Source organism: Podarcis filfolensis (genome assembly GCF_964270895.1).
Source record: "Podarcis filfolensis genome assembly, chromosome: Z".
NCBI classification, from domain to species: Eukaryota; Metazoa; Chordata; class Lepidosauria; order Squamata; family Lacertidae; genus Podarcis; species Podarcis filfolensis.
This window is the reverse complement of record NC_139617.1, coordinates 21,235,436-21,249,234: the sequence shown is the minus strand read 5'-3', so window position 1 is coordinate 21,249,234 and position 13,799 is coordinate 21,235,436.

The following is a 13,799-nucleotide window of genomic DNA, read 5'->3' as shown; positions in this document are numbered from 1 at the left end:
ATGTAGACAATACTGATGATGGGCCATTGGTCTGCCTAAAAACAAGGCTTCTTTCTATGTTCAGAGGAATGAGCATAGCTCCTTCTTTGCATGCAAAAGGATCTCCAAGTACGGCTGGAAAAAACTGCTGTTTCTAAGCCTGGAGAACCAATGCCAGTCAGCATAGACATTGCTGAGCTGCATGGGCCCTTAGTCTGACTCAGAATAAGGCAGCTTCATGTGTTCATCACAATTCCATTAGAAAGGGGATATAGCTCTTTGGTAGAGCATCTGCTTTGCATGCAGAAGATCCGAGGTTCAATCTCTGGCATATCCAAGTAGGGCTGGAAAAGACTGCTTTCTAAAGCCCTATAGTACCACTGTCCACCAGTGCAGACCAGACATAAGGACCTTATGGCCTTCTGGATATGGTTGGATTATAACTCCCCTCATACATGCTGGCTGAGGCTGCTGGAAGTTGGCATCCAGCAACATCTGTTGGTCAATGGTGAGCTTGATGGACCATAGATGAAATTGGGACAAAGCTATAACTCATGCTTTGCATTCAGGAAGTCCCAGGATCAGATCCTGGCATCTTCAATTGAGTTTCCCAGGTGGCAGGTAATTGAAAACACCTCTCTCTGGCTGAAACCCTGTGGAGTCACAACCACTCATAGTAGTAGAGAATATTGGACTAAAATCTATCTACCCACTTAACCCACTGAACAAATAGACTAAGTCAATGTAAGGCAGATCCCTACATCCACACACAGAGAAGTGGCTTTATTTTAGAGCCTGACCACTCTGGAAGAGATGTGGTTCTGCAGCAAAATACACAACGAGTTCCTGCAGCATTAGCTACTAGATCACTAGACTCCAAGAATACAATAGCTGACCACCTCTTAAGAGTAAGAGGGGGAATCAAAGAACTTAAGAGAGAAGCAAAATATCCTTCCTGAACCTACTGGCCTACAAGCATGTTCCAGAATAAAATTAATAACGCTAGAAGCTGTCAACATGTGACAGTGGCCACATACCCTAGGAGCGGCTTTGAGTGGCTAGCTAAACCAGGTGTGGGTAGTCAATGGGTCTCAAATCCTCTGTGAGTTAGCAACTTCCCCTGCATGCAAAGACAGGCTCTGGTGGATTGAGTGGACAAAACCGATAGTGGGTCCAATGGTCAAGAAGGTGGTTTCTGCACATACTATGGAGGGGCAGATAGGGCTTGTCAACCTGGGAAGGAAGCCCATCTAGGAGAACTCTGATCCTAAACCTCCTCTGCCTTGCAGCTATACACATCATGAAAAAAGCTTTGGGAGTAAACCCCAAGGAAAGAATCTGTATCTGCTGCCTCATGGGACATCATCGGGAGAAGAAAAGGCTAAGGAGTAAAGGTAAAGGTAAAGGGACCCCTGACCATTAGGTCCAGTCGTGACCGACTCTGGGGTTGCGGCGCTCATCTCGCTTTACTGGCCGAGGGAGCCGGCGTACAGCTTCTGGGTCATGTGGCCAGCATGACTAAGCCGTTCTGGTGAACCAGAGCAGCGCACAGAAACGCCGTTTACCTTCCCGCCAGAGCGGTACCTATTTATCTACTTGTACTTTGACATGCTTTCGGGCTGCTAGGTTGGCAGGAGCAGGGACCGAGCAACGGGAGCTCAGCTGACCTGCTGAGTCCTAGGCTCTATCCAGACAACGCCACCCTAAGACTGTTGGGTGGCACCTTGTACGTCTCCTTCTGGCAACTCCTGCAGCCAAGTTGGTGCCAAACATATAGCTCTGCTTTTCTTTGGACCATATTAGTGAGGCCAGGCTGGTGTGTGTGTGCCTTGCTGTCTGGGCAGCCCAGGACTTCCATACATACTCCCTAGGCTTGCAAGCCAGAGAGGTCACTTTGCTGCTGCTAATGGAGCACAAGCAACATGAGAGGCAGCAATTATGAGTTACCAGTCTCTGCAGCCATAGTGGGTGCTGTGATTCTCCTGCAGTTTGACTTCTCCCCCCAAGACACATTCCATTGTCTCTCAAGACAGACGGATGCCAACAACTAATACTAATAGAACATAAATTATCTTTCATAAACTCAAAACTTTGAATCGTTTATTGCTGCTTATTAAAAAAAACACACCATAAATTCACATTTGCAATGCAGCTGTCGCCATCCCCTTCTCAAGTCACAAAATTTAATTGTGAATATAAAAATTACAAGGTAACTTAAAAAGAAAAGGAACTGACTTAGCAGAAAATCCAGACACTTGGCATTCCAATAGCACCCCCTCCTGGCCTCTGAAGTGAATCTGGAGATAACTGGAAAACAACAAAAAGAAAGCTGCAAAATACGTGTTACATGAAATGCATGTAACTGTAACCCAATGGCCCTTTTGAAAGAGGAAGAAAGCACATTCTGAGGGGGGTTATGAGGAGCAAAAAGTGGTGGGCAGGGAAGAGATGCTCAAGCCATTCTGCCATCCTCTGTCTTCCTGTTTTGAATCATCCCAGTGGCCTTTTCTCTTTCTTTCGCATTTGCCCTCAGAAACATGTATTTTGAACCTTATAGGGAAGGTGTGATTTGGAGCAAGAAAATAGCAGGTGAGGAACGGTTGAGCATTTTCTTCCTTTGTGCATCTGTGCTCCAAATCACCCAAATTCAGAAGCCAGTTTTTCCTTCCCTTAAAAACCAAAAATGAACCAGTAACAGCAAGCAATGGGTGAACCTCAGTTTCAGCAGTACCTTGTGGATAGTGGACTAGAGCTAGTCCTTTAGTTAGTGGCTGGTTCCCTAAATGTTCCCCTGACACCTCCTTTCCAAAGCCCAGGAAGCTTAGGGAGAGAGGTGCAAAGCTCATGTACGACCCCAGTCGCCCTCAAAAACCTATGAAAATTTTCACTGCACGCCACTGAGTTTCAGATTTATTCAGCTTCTCATTTTTCCAATCTTGACTTCAACTGATATGTAGAAATGACTTTATGATCTGAAAATAGAGAGGATGTATGTACTTTTGTCTGGGACGCAGGTGGCGGTGTGGTCTAAACCACAGAGCCAAGGCTTGCTGATCAGAAGGTCGGCAGTTCAAATCCCCGCGGCAGGGTGAGCTCCCGTTGCTTGGTCTCTGCTCCTGCCCACCTAGCAGTTCGAAAGCACATCAAAGTGCAAGTAGATAAATAGGTGCCACTCCGGCAGGAAGGTAAACGGCGTTTCCGTGTGCTGCTCTGGTTTGCCAGAAGCGGCTTAGTCATGCTGGCCACATGACCCAGAAGCTGTACGCCGGCTCCCTTGGCCAGTAAAACGATATGAGCGCGCAACCCCAGAGTCGTCCATGACTGGACCTAACAGTCAGGGGTCCCTTTACCTATGTACTTTTGTAACCCAAGAAAATCTATAATAAACAATTTTTTAAAAAAACTTACAACAATTGTCATTTAAAATGGCAGGGACTTACAAGAAAATCAATAGTTATCTCAGTGCACATTTTTCACTTATAGAAATTTTTGCACACTTAATTTTGTTGGAAAACTACAGTGCAGAATTTGAAGTGTAAATTTCAAGTATTACCTGTACTTCCATCCATGTATTGTTTTGGGAACTGCATATTTAGGTCAGCATGCATAAAAAAAGTGAACTGGACTAAATTTCGCTCATATCACTAGAGGAAACCAGAGACACCTCTGCCTGCTCCATCCCTCTGTAAGAGTAGAGAAACTCATCCAGTTGCTTCTAATGTCTTCACCACTGAAATCCTTTGCACATTCTCAGTACAGATAATTTATCTCATAGCCAACTTTTGACTTACAGCTGGCAATCCAATGAATGGAAAAGGAAGTGAGGGATAACAAAGAAGCATAACAAAGAATTTTCCCATATTATTTATGGGAAAATTCTGAATCTTGAGAAGAGTTGTTGAGGGAGAAGAGGGGATCATTACTGTTCCATAGGTGAGAACAGGAATTTCTTTTTTAGATTTGAATTCAGTAGAAAGCGCGTTTTCTCAAAGATGAGGATGAAATAATAATAATAAATAATAAGTTTTTATTTGTACCCTGCCCTCCCCGGCCAGAGCCAGGCTCAGGGCGGCTAACATCATAAAACTAACACAGTATACAAGAACATAAAAACAGGCAATCAATTAATTAAAATACATCTTAAAATTAGTTCAGAGCAAATTAATATCTGGACAGATGGGAGTCCACGGGTAAAATAAAAGAGATCCCAGCACTGAAAATCTTCTCCCTGGAATCACGACTCTTACACTTTTTTGCTCTCTAATTCAACACCAGATTGGTGTGATGATGACTGCATTGTTTTAATTCTTTAATTTATGAGATGTAATGACACTCGTTGATTTTGGAAAATGTGAAAACAGGATTTCTTTTTTTTCCTTTTTTTTCTTTTAAAAATCCTTTTAAAAAAATATATTCCTCTTGTGAATCTATGACTTTGGAAGGAGACAAAGCTTCATTATGTTGGAATGCCCATTATTTTCATAGCAGAGAGCCCCAGAAACCTAAGTGAAAGCAGGATATCTTCAGGAGAAAAAGGCTACGGACTAAACCCTACACAGATCTGGAGTGGAGTCCTTAAGATGGTTGGATGGTATCTTGTATGCCTCCTTCCAGCAACTCCTGCAGCCAAGCTGGTGCCAGACTCTGCTTCCCTTTGGATCACAACAGTGAGGCTGAGAGGGAGGTATTGTCTTCTGGGCAGCCCAGGATCTCCATACACACTGCCCAGGCTTGTGCCCCAGAGAGGTCACTTTGGTGCTGTCATTGCAGCAAAAACAACACAGAAGGCAGCAGCTGCAAGTTACTAGTTACTAGCTGTGACGTTACCATATATGAGAGAGTGCTGGAGGGGAAATAGTTAAATAGGTTGCACCGACAGGACCCAGGGGGTGGAGTCAGTGGGTCTATAAAGGAGTTCTGAGAAGAGTTCTGGGAGTTAGTCCGTTGGGAGTTGTGGGTGGGTAGTTGGTTGGTTTGAGTGGGTTGGCTGGTTGGGAAAGGCAGTTGGTAAAAGAGAGACAGTTAGGGCAGTTGGTCCTTGAGTGTGGGGTGGTAGCAGAGATACAGAGAGGAATATAAGACTAAGAAAGTAAAGAGGAACACTGTTTGGAATGCTGTAATAGTTTTGTTTTAAGTCTGAAATAAAATACACTCTTCTTTATGAATTGAAAAGCTGACTGAGACTGAAGTGATTTTACCAGGGAGGACCTGGTTGGTGGCAGAGGATTAGTGGTGTACGGGTCAATAGTCCGCGAGACGACCGGGGGCTCCGTACGAACGCCACACTAGCCGCAGTGGATGCTGTGATTCTCCAGCAGTTTGACTTCATCCCCAGAGGTACACTCCCTTATCTCTCAAGGCAGACGGATGCCAACAATTCCCTTCACATCAGCTCTCAGGAGGCCCAGTTCACGACTAGCACCATGTACACCATGTCTTGGGCTGATTGCACATACTCATAGGTCCCTGCAGCCAATGGCACTGAGAGTCAAATCTACACAAGGGAGATCAGGGAAGGAAATGTGGCTCAGTGGCAGAGCATTTGTTTTGTACGCAGAAGGCTGCAGGTTCAAACCCCAGCATCTCCATGAAGGTCTGGGAAAAGACTCCCTGCAATCATGATATAAGGGTCAAAAGGAGGAAATATACTTACTATGCTTTGTACCATTGCAAAGACAATAATATCCTCTTGAATGTGTGTGAGTAGCATTGTTCAATTCCCTCCCACTCCCTTGGTTTTTGGGGTTGTTGAGTTTTGCTTTTGTTTTTTTTTAAGAATACTGTAGCTACTTCTCTGACATCTTTATTTTGAGAATGCCATTGATCAGTCCCCTCGTCTATACTGTATGTTCCACATTAAGTCATTATCTCTGCTGTTCACTCCATTAATTCTGCTAGTTTTATTAGCAAAGTTCTGCCGCCTAGTCCTGTAAACGGTGACAAGCATTTCGAAAAGCTAATCTGACAGATAATGACTCCATTAAGGGTTGAATACTAATTGGTTTACATCAGGGGCCTGGAATTAATTGATGCAAATAAATTAGCACCTGAGCATGCATCACCCCAGCTTTGGATTTTCCTAAATACCAATGTGTTTGGGTTTTTTTTTAAAGAAAACTTTGCATCTTCAGAAAAATGTAACTGAATATAAACAAACAGGACAGGTAATTAACATGTGGCAAGAAAATCTTCCAAGAAAGGTTTAATATTGCCTCCCAACTGATCTAAGAGGGAGAGGGTGCTTTGCTTGCACATTTTTCTTACATATTTATGGCTTATATTTAAAAAATGCTTTTTTTCTTCACTTCCAAGACCCACAATTATCATTATTTTTGTTATTATGGCAAATTATTGCTGCTAATAACAGCTGTTAATCTAATCTATCAAAATGGCACTTTGTTACAATTTTAAATGGAGTGTGCAATTTATGAGGTTTGGGGGCTGTGCACATGCACACACGCTGATGCGACCTCAGTTCATCCAGTGGCAAACCATATGCAAAAACTCTATCCTCCAATTTGGGAAAGCCTGTTTGTAACCATCACACCAAATTGGGCAAAGTCTTACCAAAGTTATATTTTGATTCAACATCTTAATTCAAAATGGCGTCTGGTGTCCAAAATATAGATGAAGACCATCTTCGGAAGTGCTGAGCTGGGGAGCAATACCTTAACAGTCACCCAAATCAGTGAGTGCAGTTTGGATCTGTGACACCAAATAAAGCGAAATCACATGAAACTGGAAGATGGTGTCTATACAGATGTATTCACATCAGACCCTCCAGGCGTCCCTATATTCCAGGGACATCCCTGATTTAGAGAAGCCGCCCGTTTCTGACTTGATCCCAGAATGTCCCACTTTTCCTTAGGATGTCCCTATTCTCATTGGAGAAATGTTGGAGGGGATGGAGTTATCCCACCCCCGAGCTGTCTGAAGGCAATCCTGAATAATGAAGGGGTTTTTTTTATGTTTAATGTTTTATTGTGTTTCTATGTATGTTGGAAGCTGCCCAGAGTGCTGGCGCAACCCAATAAGATGTGTGGGGTATAAATAGTAAAATTATCATTATGGAATGGGACATTCCTATTTTCATTAGTGAAATGTTGAAGGGTGTGTCACACCAGTGCAGTTTATTGTTTGTTTGTTTGTTTGTTTGTTTGTTTGTTTGTTGTGTGGGTGTGGGTGTATCCAAACAATAAAATCATAAAAAGTAAAAAAAATAGAAAAGTTTTCCACATGCTTTTAAAAGTTGGCACAGAACGTGGCCACTGAATCTCCATTGGTAGGGTGTTCCACAGGACTGGGCCAATGGCACTGCAGCCTCGAGTTCTTGTTGTCAAGCAAGCCCCAGCTACTCAGGGAATGACCAAAAACATTCCTGCAAATGATCTCAGTGAATGAGCTGGAAAAATAAGGGTTCAGGCAATCCTTGGGGTACCCTGGGCCCATGTTCTCCAGGGCTTCAAAATAAACACAAGGAGGACTTCCGGAGGCGGCGCGACCGGTAATGGCTGCCTTCTCCGAGTAAGGAGAAGGGAGCTCCGCTGTAAACGGGTCGTCCGCTACGGCGAAGCGGAGACCCATTCAGGAAAACCACAGGTGGCAGAAGCCTGTGGTCTCGGGACCCGGCGGGCGCCAGAAGCAGCCCCCAAAACGCTGAAGGGACCCCGTAAGGGGCTCCGGATCGCGGAGGGGGTAGCGGCGCTGTGGGTCGTTGCGCAAACAGCGAAGTGAAGCCGCGTTGCTGTTGCCGGTCAGCGCTGTCCTTTCTTCCTGCAACTTTTCTGAACTTTGGAAACTACAACCCGTGAGTAAATTTGGACATTGAAAACTTTCTGAAACTTTTGTCAACTTTCTGAAACTTTTTGAGAACTTTATGAAACTTTTAAAACTTTTTTAAAAAGTTGAAATCTGGCTGAAAACGGAGTGAGGATAAGCAGGAAGCCCATCTCCCGCTATACTGAACTTTAAGCAAAGAGCAGGAGGAGTGGAGACAAAAAGTTATGTGTTAACTAAATGCTGGCACCCTGTTAAAGCAGTTTTCTGAGTGAAAGACTTTGAGCTATTGACTTTTGCTGGTCATATTCGCGGTGCATTGATATCCTTCTTCTGTGGCACCAGTGGATTATAAAATAAATAAGAATCTCTGGTGCTGGAGCTGCCTGGATGAGCACCAGTTTGCAACTTTGGATACATTGAATTCAGGTTTTGAAACATTCTGAGTTGGAACTGGAAACTTTGAAACTGTTGCAGTCAAGGCACTGTAAGAAACACTGTTTTGCTTTAAGTTTTACTCTGCTAAAAATTATATATTGTGGAGGCGATAGACATGGATTTAAATTTATAAGTTTAACTTGGATTTGATCTTTTCCCTGAAGACGTATTAAGCTCCCTCTAGAGGATTTTGGACTTACAGCAGTGACTTTGTTTTACTTTCCCTTTCCCGGCCTCTGTTTGACTATTGTATCTGGGACTCTGCTTTCTCATGGGAACAACTTGGATTGACCTTGGATTACAGATAACTTTGGAATGAGTGGCGCAAGGAGAAGAGGAAGGACTAAACAAACAACTCTAACTTTATCTGCAGCCTCACAGCGTAGATCTTCTGTGCCGGCCTTGCCTTCCACTTTGCCTCCAGACATAGAGGCGGCCTCCCTAATACAGGCAGGGGAGGGTGAGACAGAGGAGCTGCACCTGGGAGATATGGCTTCAGGGACAAGTAGCTCTGTCTTGGAGAAAATTTTGGAGAAACTGGAGGCTCTGGACAAGAAGGCTGATTTGCATACAGCTAAAATTGAACAGAACACAGAAAGCTTGAATAAGCTGACTGGACAAGTTGCACAGAATGCCCAGTCTATTGGAGAATTAAAGGAGGCTGTAGGTGAAAATTGTAAACTGGCTGAAGATACTAGTCAAAGATTGGAAGAACTTGAGAAAGAAGTAAGACCACTCAGCAAACAAGTTGGAGAACATCAGATTTACTTTTTGATGACAGAACTGCGAAACAGGGAGACCAACTTGAGGATACGGTCAATACCAGAGGTGGAAGAAGATAATTTTATTGAATTTCTAACTAAGGAATTTGCCAAGTTTTGGAAGTTAGAGGAAAAAGACTTTAAAATTGTATCTGCTTTCAGGCTTGGCAGAGTCAGAAGGACAGAGAAGCCCAGAGATTGTTTGATAACACTGAGATCAAAGGAGGAAAGGGACAAGATTTTGGGCCTGCACTACGAAAAGTCACTAGACATTTTGGGCAAGAGAATTGAAATCTACAAGGACATTCCTAAGCAGTTGCTGGACCTTAGATCTAACTACACGGAATTGGCAAGACTGTTGAGAAGCAACGCAATTATCTTCAGGTGGGAGTTTCCACAAGGATTATCCTTTACCTACAGAGGGAGAAAGATCAAAATCAAAACAGTGGAACATAGAGACAAGTTTTTGGGAGCACACGGAGAAGACCTCCACAAAGGACTTGGATTGCCAGCGCCAGAACTTCCAGGGGAGCCCGCCCCCTCGGATCCTCAAGGACCGGAGAACAAGGTACCACCCCAGAAAGAATAACCAGACCTATCCAGGATGTCTCTGCAGCTTTTGAGCTGGAACATAAATGGCTGTAACAGTCCCGAAAAAAGGTCTAAAATTTTTCATATTTTAAAAAAGGAACAATTGGACATTATATGCTTACAAGAAACACATGTGATTAGGCTCCATAGAAAGGTGTTAATAAATAAAAGGCTTGGTCAAGAATTTATATCATCGGATACAGTTAAAAAGAGAGGTGTAGTGATCTATGCAAAAGAGAGCCTTTCACCAAAATTTCTCTTTAAAGATGAAAGTGGAAGAATCCTCGCAATAGAAGTACAGTATCAAGGAGAAAAAATTTTGATATTAGGAATTTATGCTCCAAATGAAGGAAAATCGGATTTTTATAAGAAGTTGCACGAGACCATGCTGGATTATCTGGATTACAACAACGTCATCATGATGGGGGACATGAACGGGGTCGTATCAACAAATATGGATAAGTCACAGAACCAGAACATTACTAAAGAGGGAAGACTACCTAAGACCTTTTTTGAAATGACTGACAATATGGACTGGGTTGACATCTGGAGAGTTAGAAACCCCCTGGGAAGAGAAGGAACATTCTTTTCTGAAGCTCAACTGACTTGGACACGAATCGACCAAATATGGATAACTAGAAGTCTGGCACCTAAGGTGAGGAAGGTGGAAATCTGCCCCAAAACATGCTCCGACCATAACGCCTTGAGAATGGATATGACATTGATCCCAATCGGCTCCTTTAGATGGAAGATGAATGATGGCCTGTTTAGAGACCAAAGAATTGTAAAGAAGGCCCAAAAAACCTTAAAGGACTATTTTGAGATTAATTTGAACACTACGGTGGAAAAAAGAACTATCTGGGATGCAAGTAAAGCTGTGATGAGAGGGTTCTTGATTCAACAGAACTCCTTAAAGAAAAGACTGCAAAATGAAAAGAAAGATAAAATTCTGGAAAGTATCAAAGAGTTGGAGAAGAAGTTAAGATCTAACCCGAAGTCCCAACCGATTCTGAGAGAAATTAAACTTTATCAGGCGCAATATTCCAAGCTGATAAATCAGGAAATAGAATGGAAGATTAAAACAATGAAACAAAAAACTTTTGAATCGGCAAATAAATGTGGGAAACTGCTAGCTTGGCAGTTGAAAAGGAGACAAAGATTAAATACAGTAACAAACTTAGAGGTTGAAGGAAGGAACATTCAGAACCCGGGAGAGATTAGAAAGTGCTTCCAGAGGTATTTTAAAAAGTTATATACTCAAGGGCCACAAGATGAAATAGAGATTACACAATTTTTGGAGAGAAATGGATTAGCAAAGCTGTCAGAAGAAAATAGAACAATTTTAAATGGCAAAATAACACGACAAGAGATTGAACAGGCCATCCTGAGTCTGAAACAGGGCAAATCACCAGGGCCAGATGGACTGACCTCTAACTACTATAAGACATTGAAGGATTATTTGATACAACCTTTGTTGGAGGTCAGTAATGAAATAATGGAGGGGAAGAAGGCGCCTGAATCGTGGAAAGAAGCATTTATCACATTGATTCCAAAGTCAGAAACTGAAAAGACACAACTCAAGAATTACCGTCCCATCTCCCTTTTAAATGTGGATTACAAAATATTTGCAGATGTTCTGGCACGAAGATTTAAGAAAGTTTTAAGTGAGATAATCCATAAAGACCAGGCAGGCTTTCTCCCGGGCAGACATATGTTTACTAACACAAGGAACATCATAGACATATTGGAACTTTTACAAACAAACATAAACACTAAAGCAGTTTTAATTTTTATAGACGCGGAGAAAGCCTTTGACAACATATCTTGGAAATTTATGAAGGGGAATTTAAAAGAAATGGGAGTGGGACGGGGGTTTGAGAACGGGATTGAGGCAATATATTCAGAACAAAAGGCTAAACTGATAGTTAACAATGTGGTTACAGAAGAGTTTAAAATTGAAAAAGGTACACGACAAGGCTGCCCGATTTCCCCATTACTGTTTATTTCGGTTCTGGAAGTGCTCCTGAATATGATTAGGGGGGACCGGTTGGTGGAAGGGATTCAGGTCGGAGCGAAACAATATAAACTTAAAGCTTTTGCAGATGACCTAGTTCTGACATTACAGGAGCCGGAGTCTAGTTTGAAAAGAGTACTACAACTGATTCAAAACTTTGGTCGAGTGGCAGGATTTAAGTTAAATAAGCAAAAAACTAAAGTTTTGGGGAAAAACGTGACAGATATTGAGTTGGAACAGCTTCAGAAAGAGACAGAACTAAATGTGGTTAAAAAAGTTAAATACCTAGGGGTAGGCCTTCAAGAACCATATTGTCAGAAAATCAGTTTTTAATGTCTGGACAAAATACAAAGACTTACTGGAGAATAAAACTCCGAGGTGGCTGTCACCCCTGGAGGCTAAGGCTCGGAAAAGAGCCAATATGGAGGCCAACTGGCCAAAATATTGGGAGATAATAGAAAAGGATGGTGACAATTGGAAATTGCAGAGTTTAGAAAAGATGAGAGACAAAGTGCGAGACTGGTTACACTATGCTCAGATTAAAGAAGTGTTTAAAAATGACAAAAAGCTAGGATTCCAAGTGGAAAAGTCAAAGTTAGAAACTGAACTGTTAGAACCTAAGACTAAGGTACTTTCAAGAATGTATAACTTGCTGCTGAAATGGAACACACATGACGAAATGGTAAAATCAACAATGATAAAATGGGCGCAGGATATTGGGTATAATATTATGTTTGAAGATTGGGAAAGGTTGTGGACCTCTGGGCTGAACTTCACTGCATGTAATGCGTTGAAGGAAAATGTGATGAAAATGATGTATAGATGGTACATGACCCCTGTTAAACTGGCTAAAATATACCATTCGTCTGATAGCAAATGTTGGAAATGTAAGGAAAATGAAGGAACATTTTTTCACCTCTGGTGGACCTGCCCTAGAGTGAAGGCCTTTTGGGAGAAGATATATAATGAATTAAAAAAGGTGTTTAAATACACCTTTACTAAGAAATCAGAGGCCTTTCTCCTGGGTATTGTCGGCCAGAGTGTGTTAAAAAAGGACAGAACATTCTTTTTGTACGCAACAACAGCAGCAAGAATATTAATTGCCAAGAATTGGAAAACTCAGGAGCTACCCACTGTGGAAGAATGGCAGATGCAACTGATGGACTATATGCAATTAGCCGAGATGACCGGCAGAATTCGAGACCAGGGAGAAGAAAGGATGGAAGAAGACTGGAGGAAATTTAAGATTTATTTACAAAAATATTGTAATTTGGCTGAGTGCTGAATTGGATGCCAGTGCAGATAATTGTCTACCATTAAATTAGATTTAAGGCTGAATTATATGTCAAACCAAATTAAGATTATTAATTAAGATGAGTTAAATGATAATTTGTTTGAAATTAATTTAATAATGATGTAAGTGTATGCGGGAGGTGTGGGGGAGTCCCATGTAACAATTGAGAGATGTTAAATGGACAATGATAAGTGGTGCTTATCTAATATATGCTTTATTTGAAAACTTCAATAAATATATTATAAAAAAAAAAAAAAACAAAATAAACACAAGGAGAAAGCTTGATGGGGGATATCAGGCACAAGCATCTATCACCACCCCATTTTCAATCTGTCGCACCAAAAAATAGGCAAAGTCACACCAATGTCATATTTTAGTCTGCCACCTTGATTCAAAATGGTGCCCAGCATCCAAACATAGGTGTAGTCTGCTGCCTGCATCTGATCTGACATGAGGCAGATTCTCATGTACATATCCACTCCTGCAGCACTCCAGGTGGGATTGGCCACACACACACCAGGCCAAAGCTCTGCCAAACCTCCTTCTTTTGAGGAGATGTGTGTGGTGCTTGGAGGAGTTTAATAACAATGGCTGGCAGACCTCATGCAGGTCCTCATGCATACTGTTGCTACTGTATGGAAAGAGCTCTCCTAGCTTTGGGGAAAGCTGTTGTTCCTTGCAGTGACAATGACACTGCCTCTTCAATGAGGCTGTTTCTTTTCCAAGGTGCTAATCAAGTGAGATCAAGGCATTCTTTGCCACAGCTCTGTTGCTAAGTGATGATCACACTTTTGGGGCTCACCTTGCAAGACTTTGGAATTCAAACTAGGTATCATATTCTAACAACTGTGTCCAGGAAGAGGTACTTTGCACACAGTGTAAATTACTTTGTGAATTTATCACATATGTTAACATTTCTCTTAATTTTTGCATCCTTGCTTCCTCT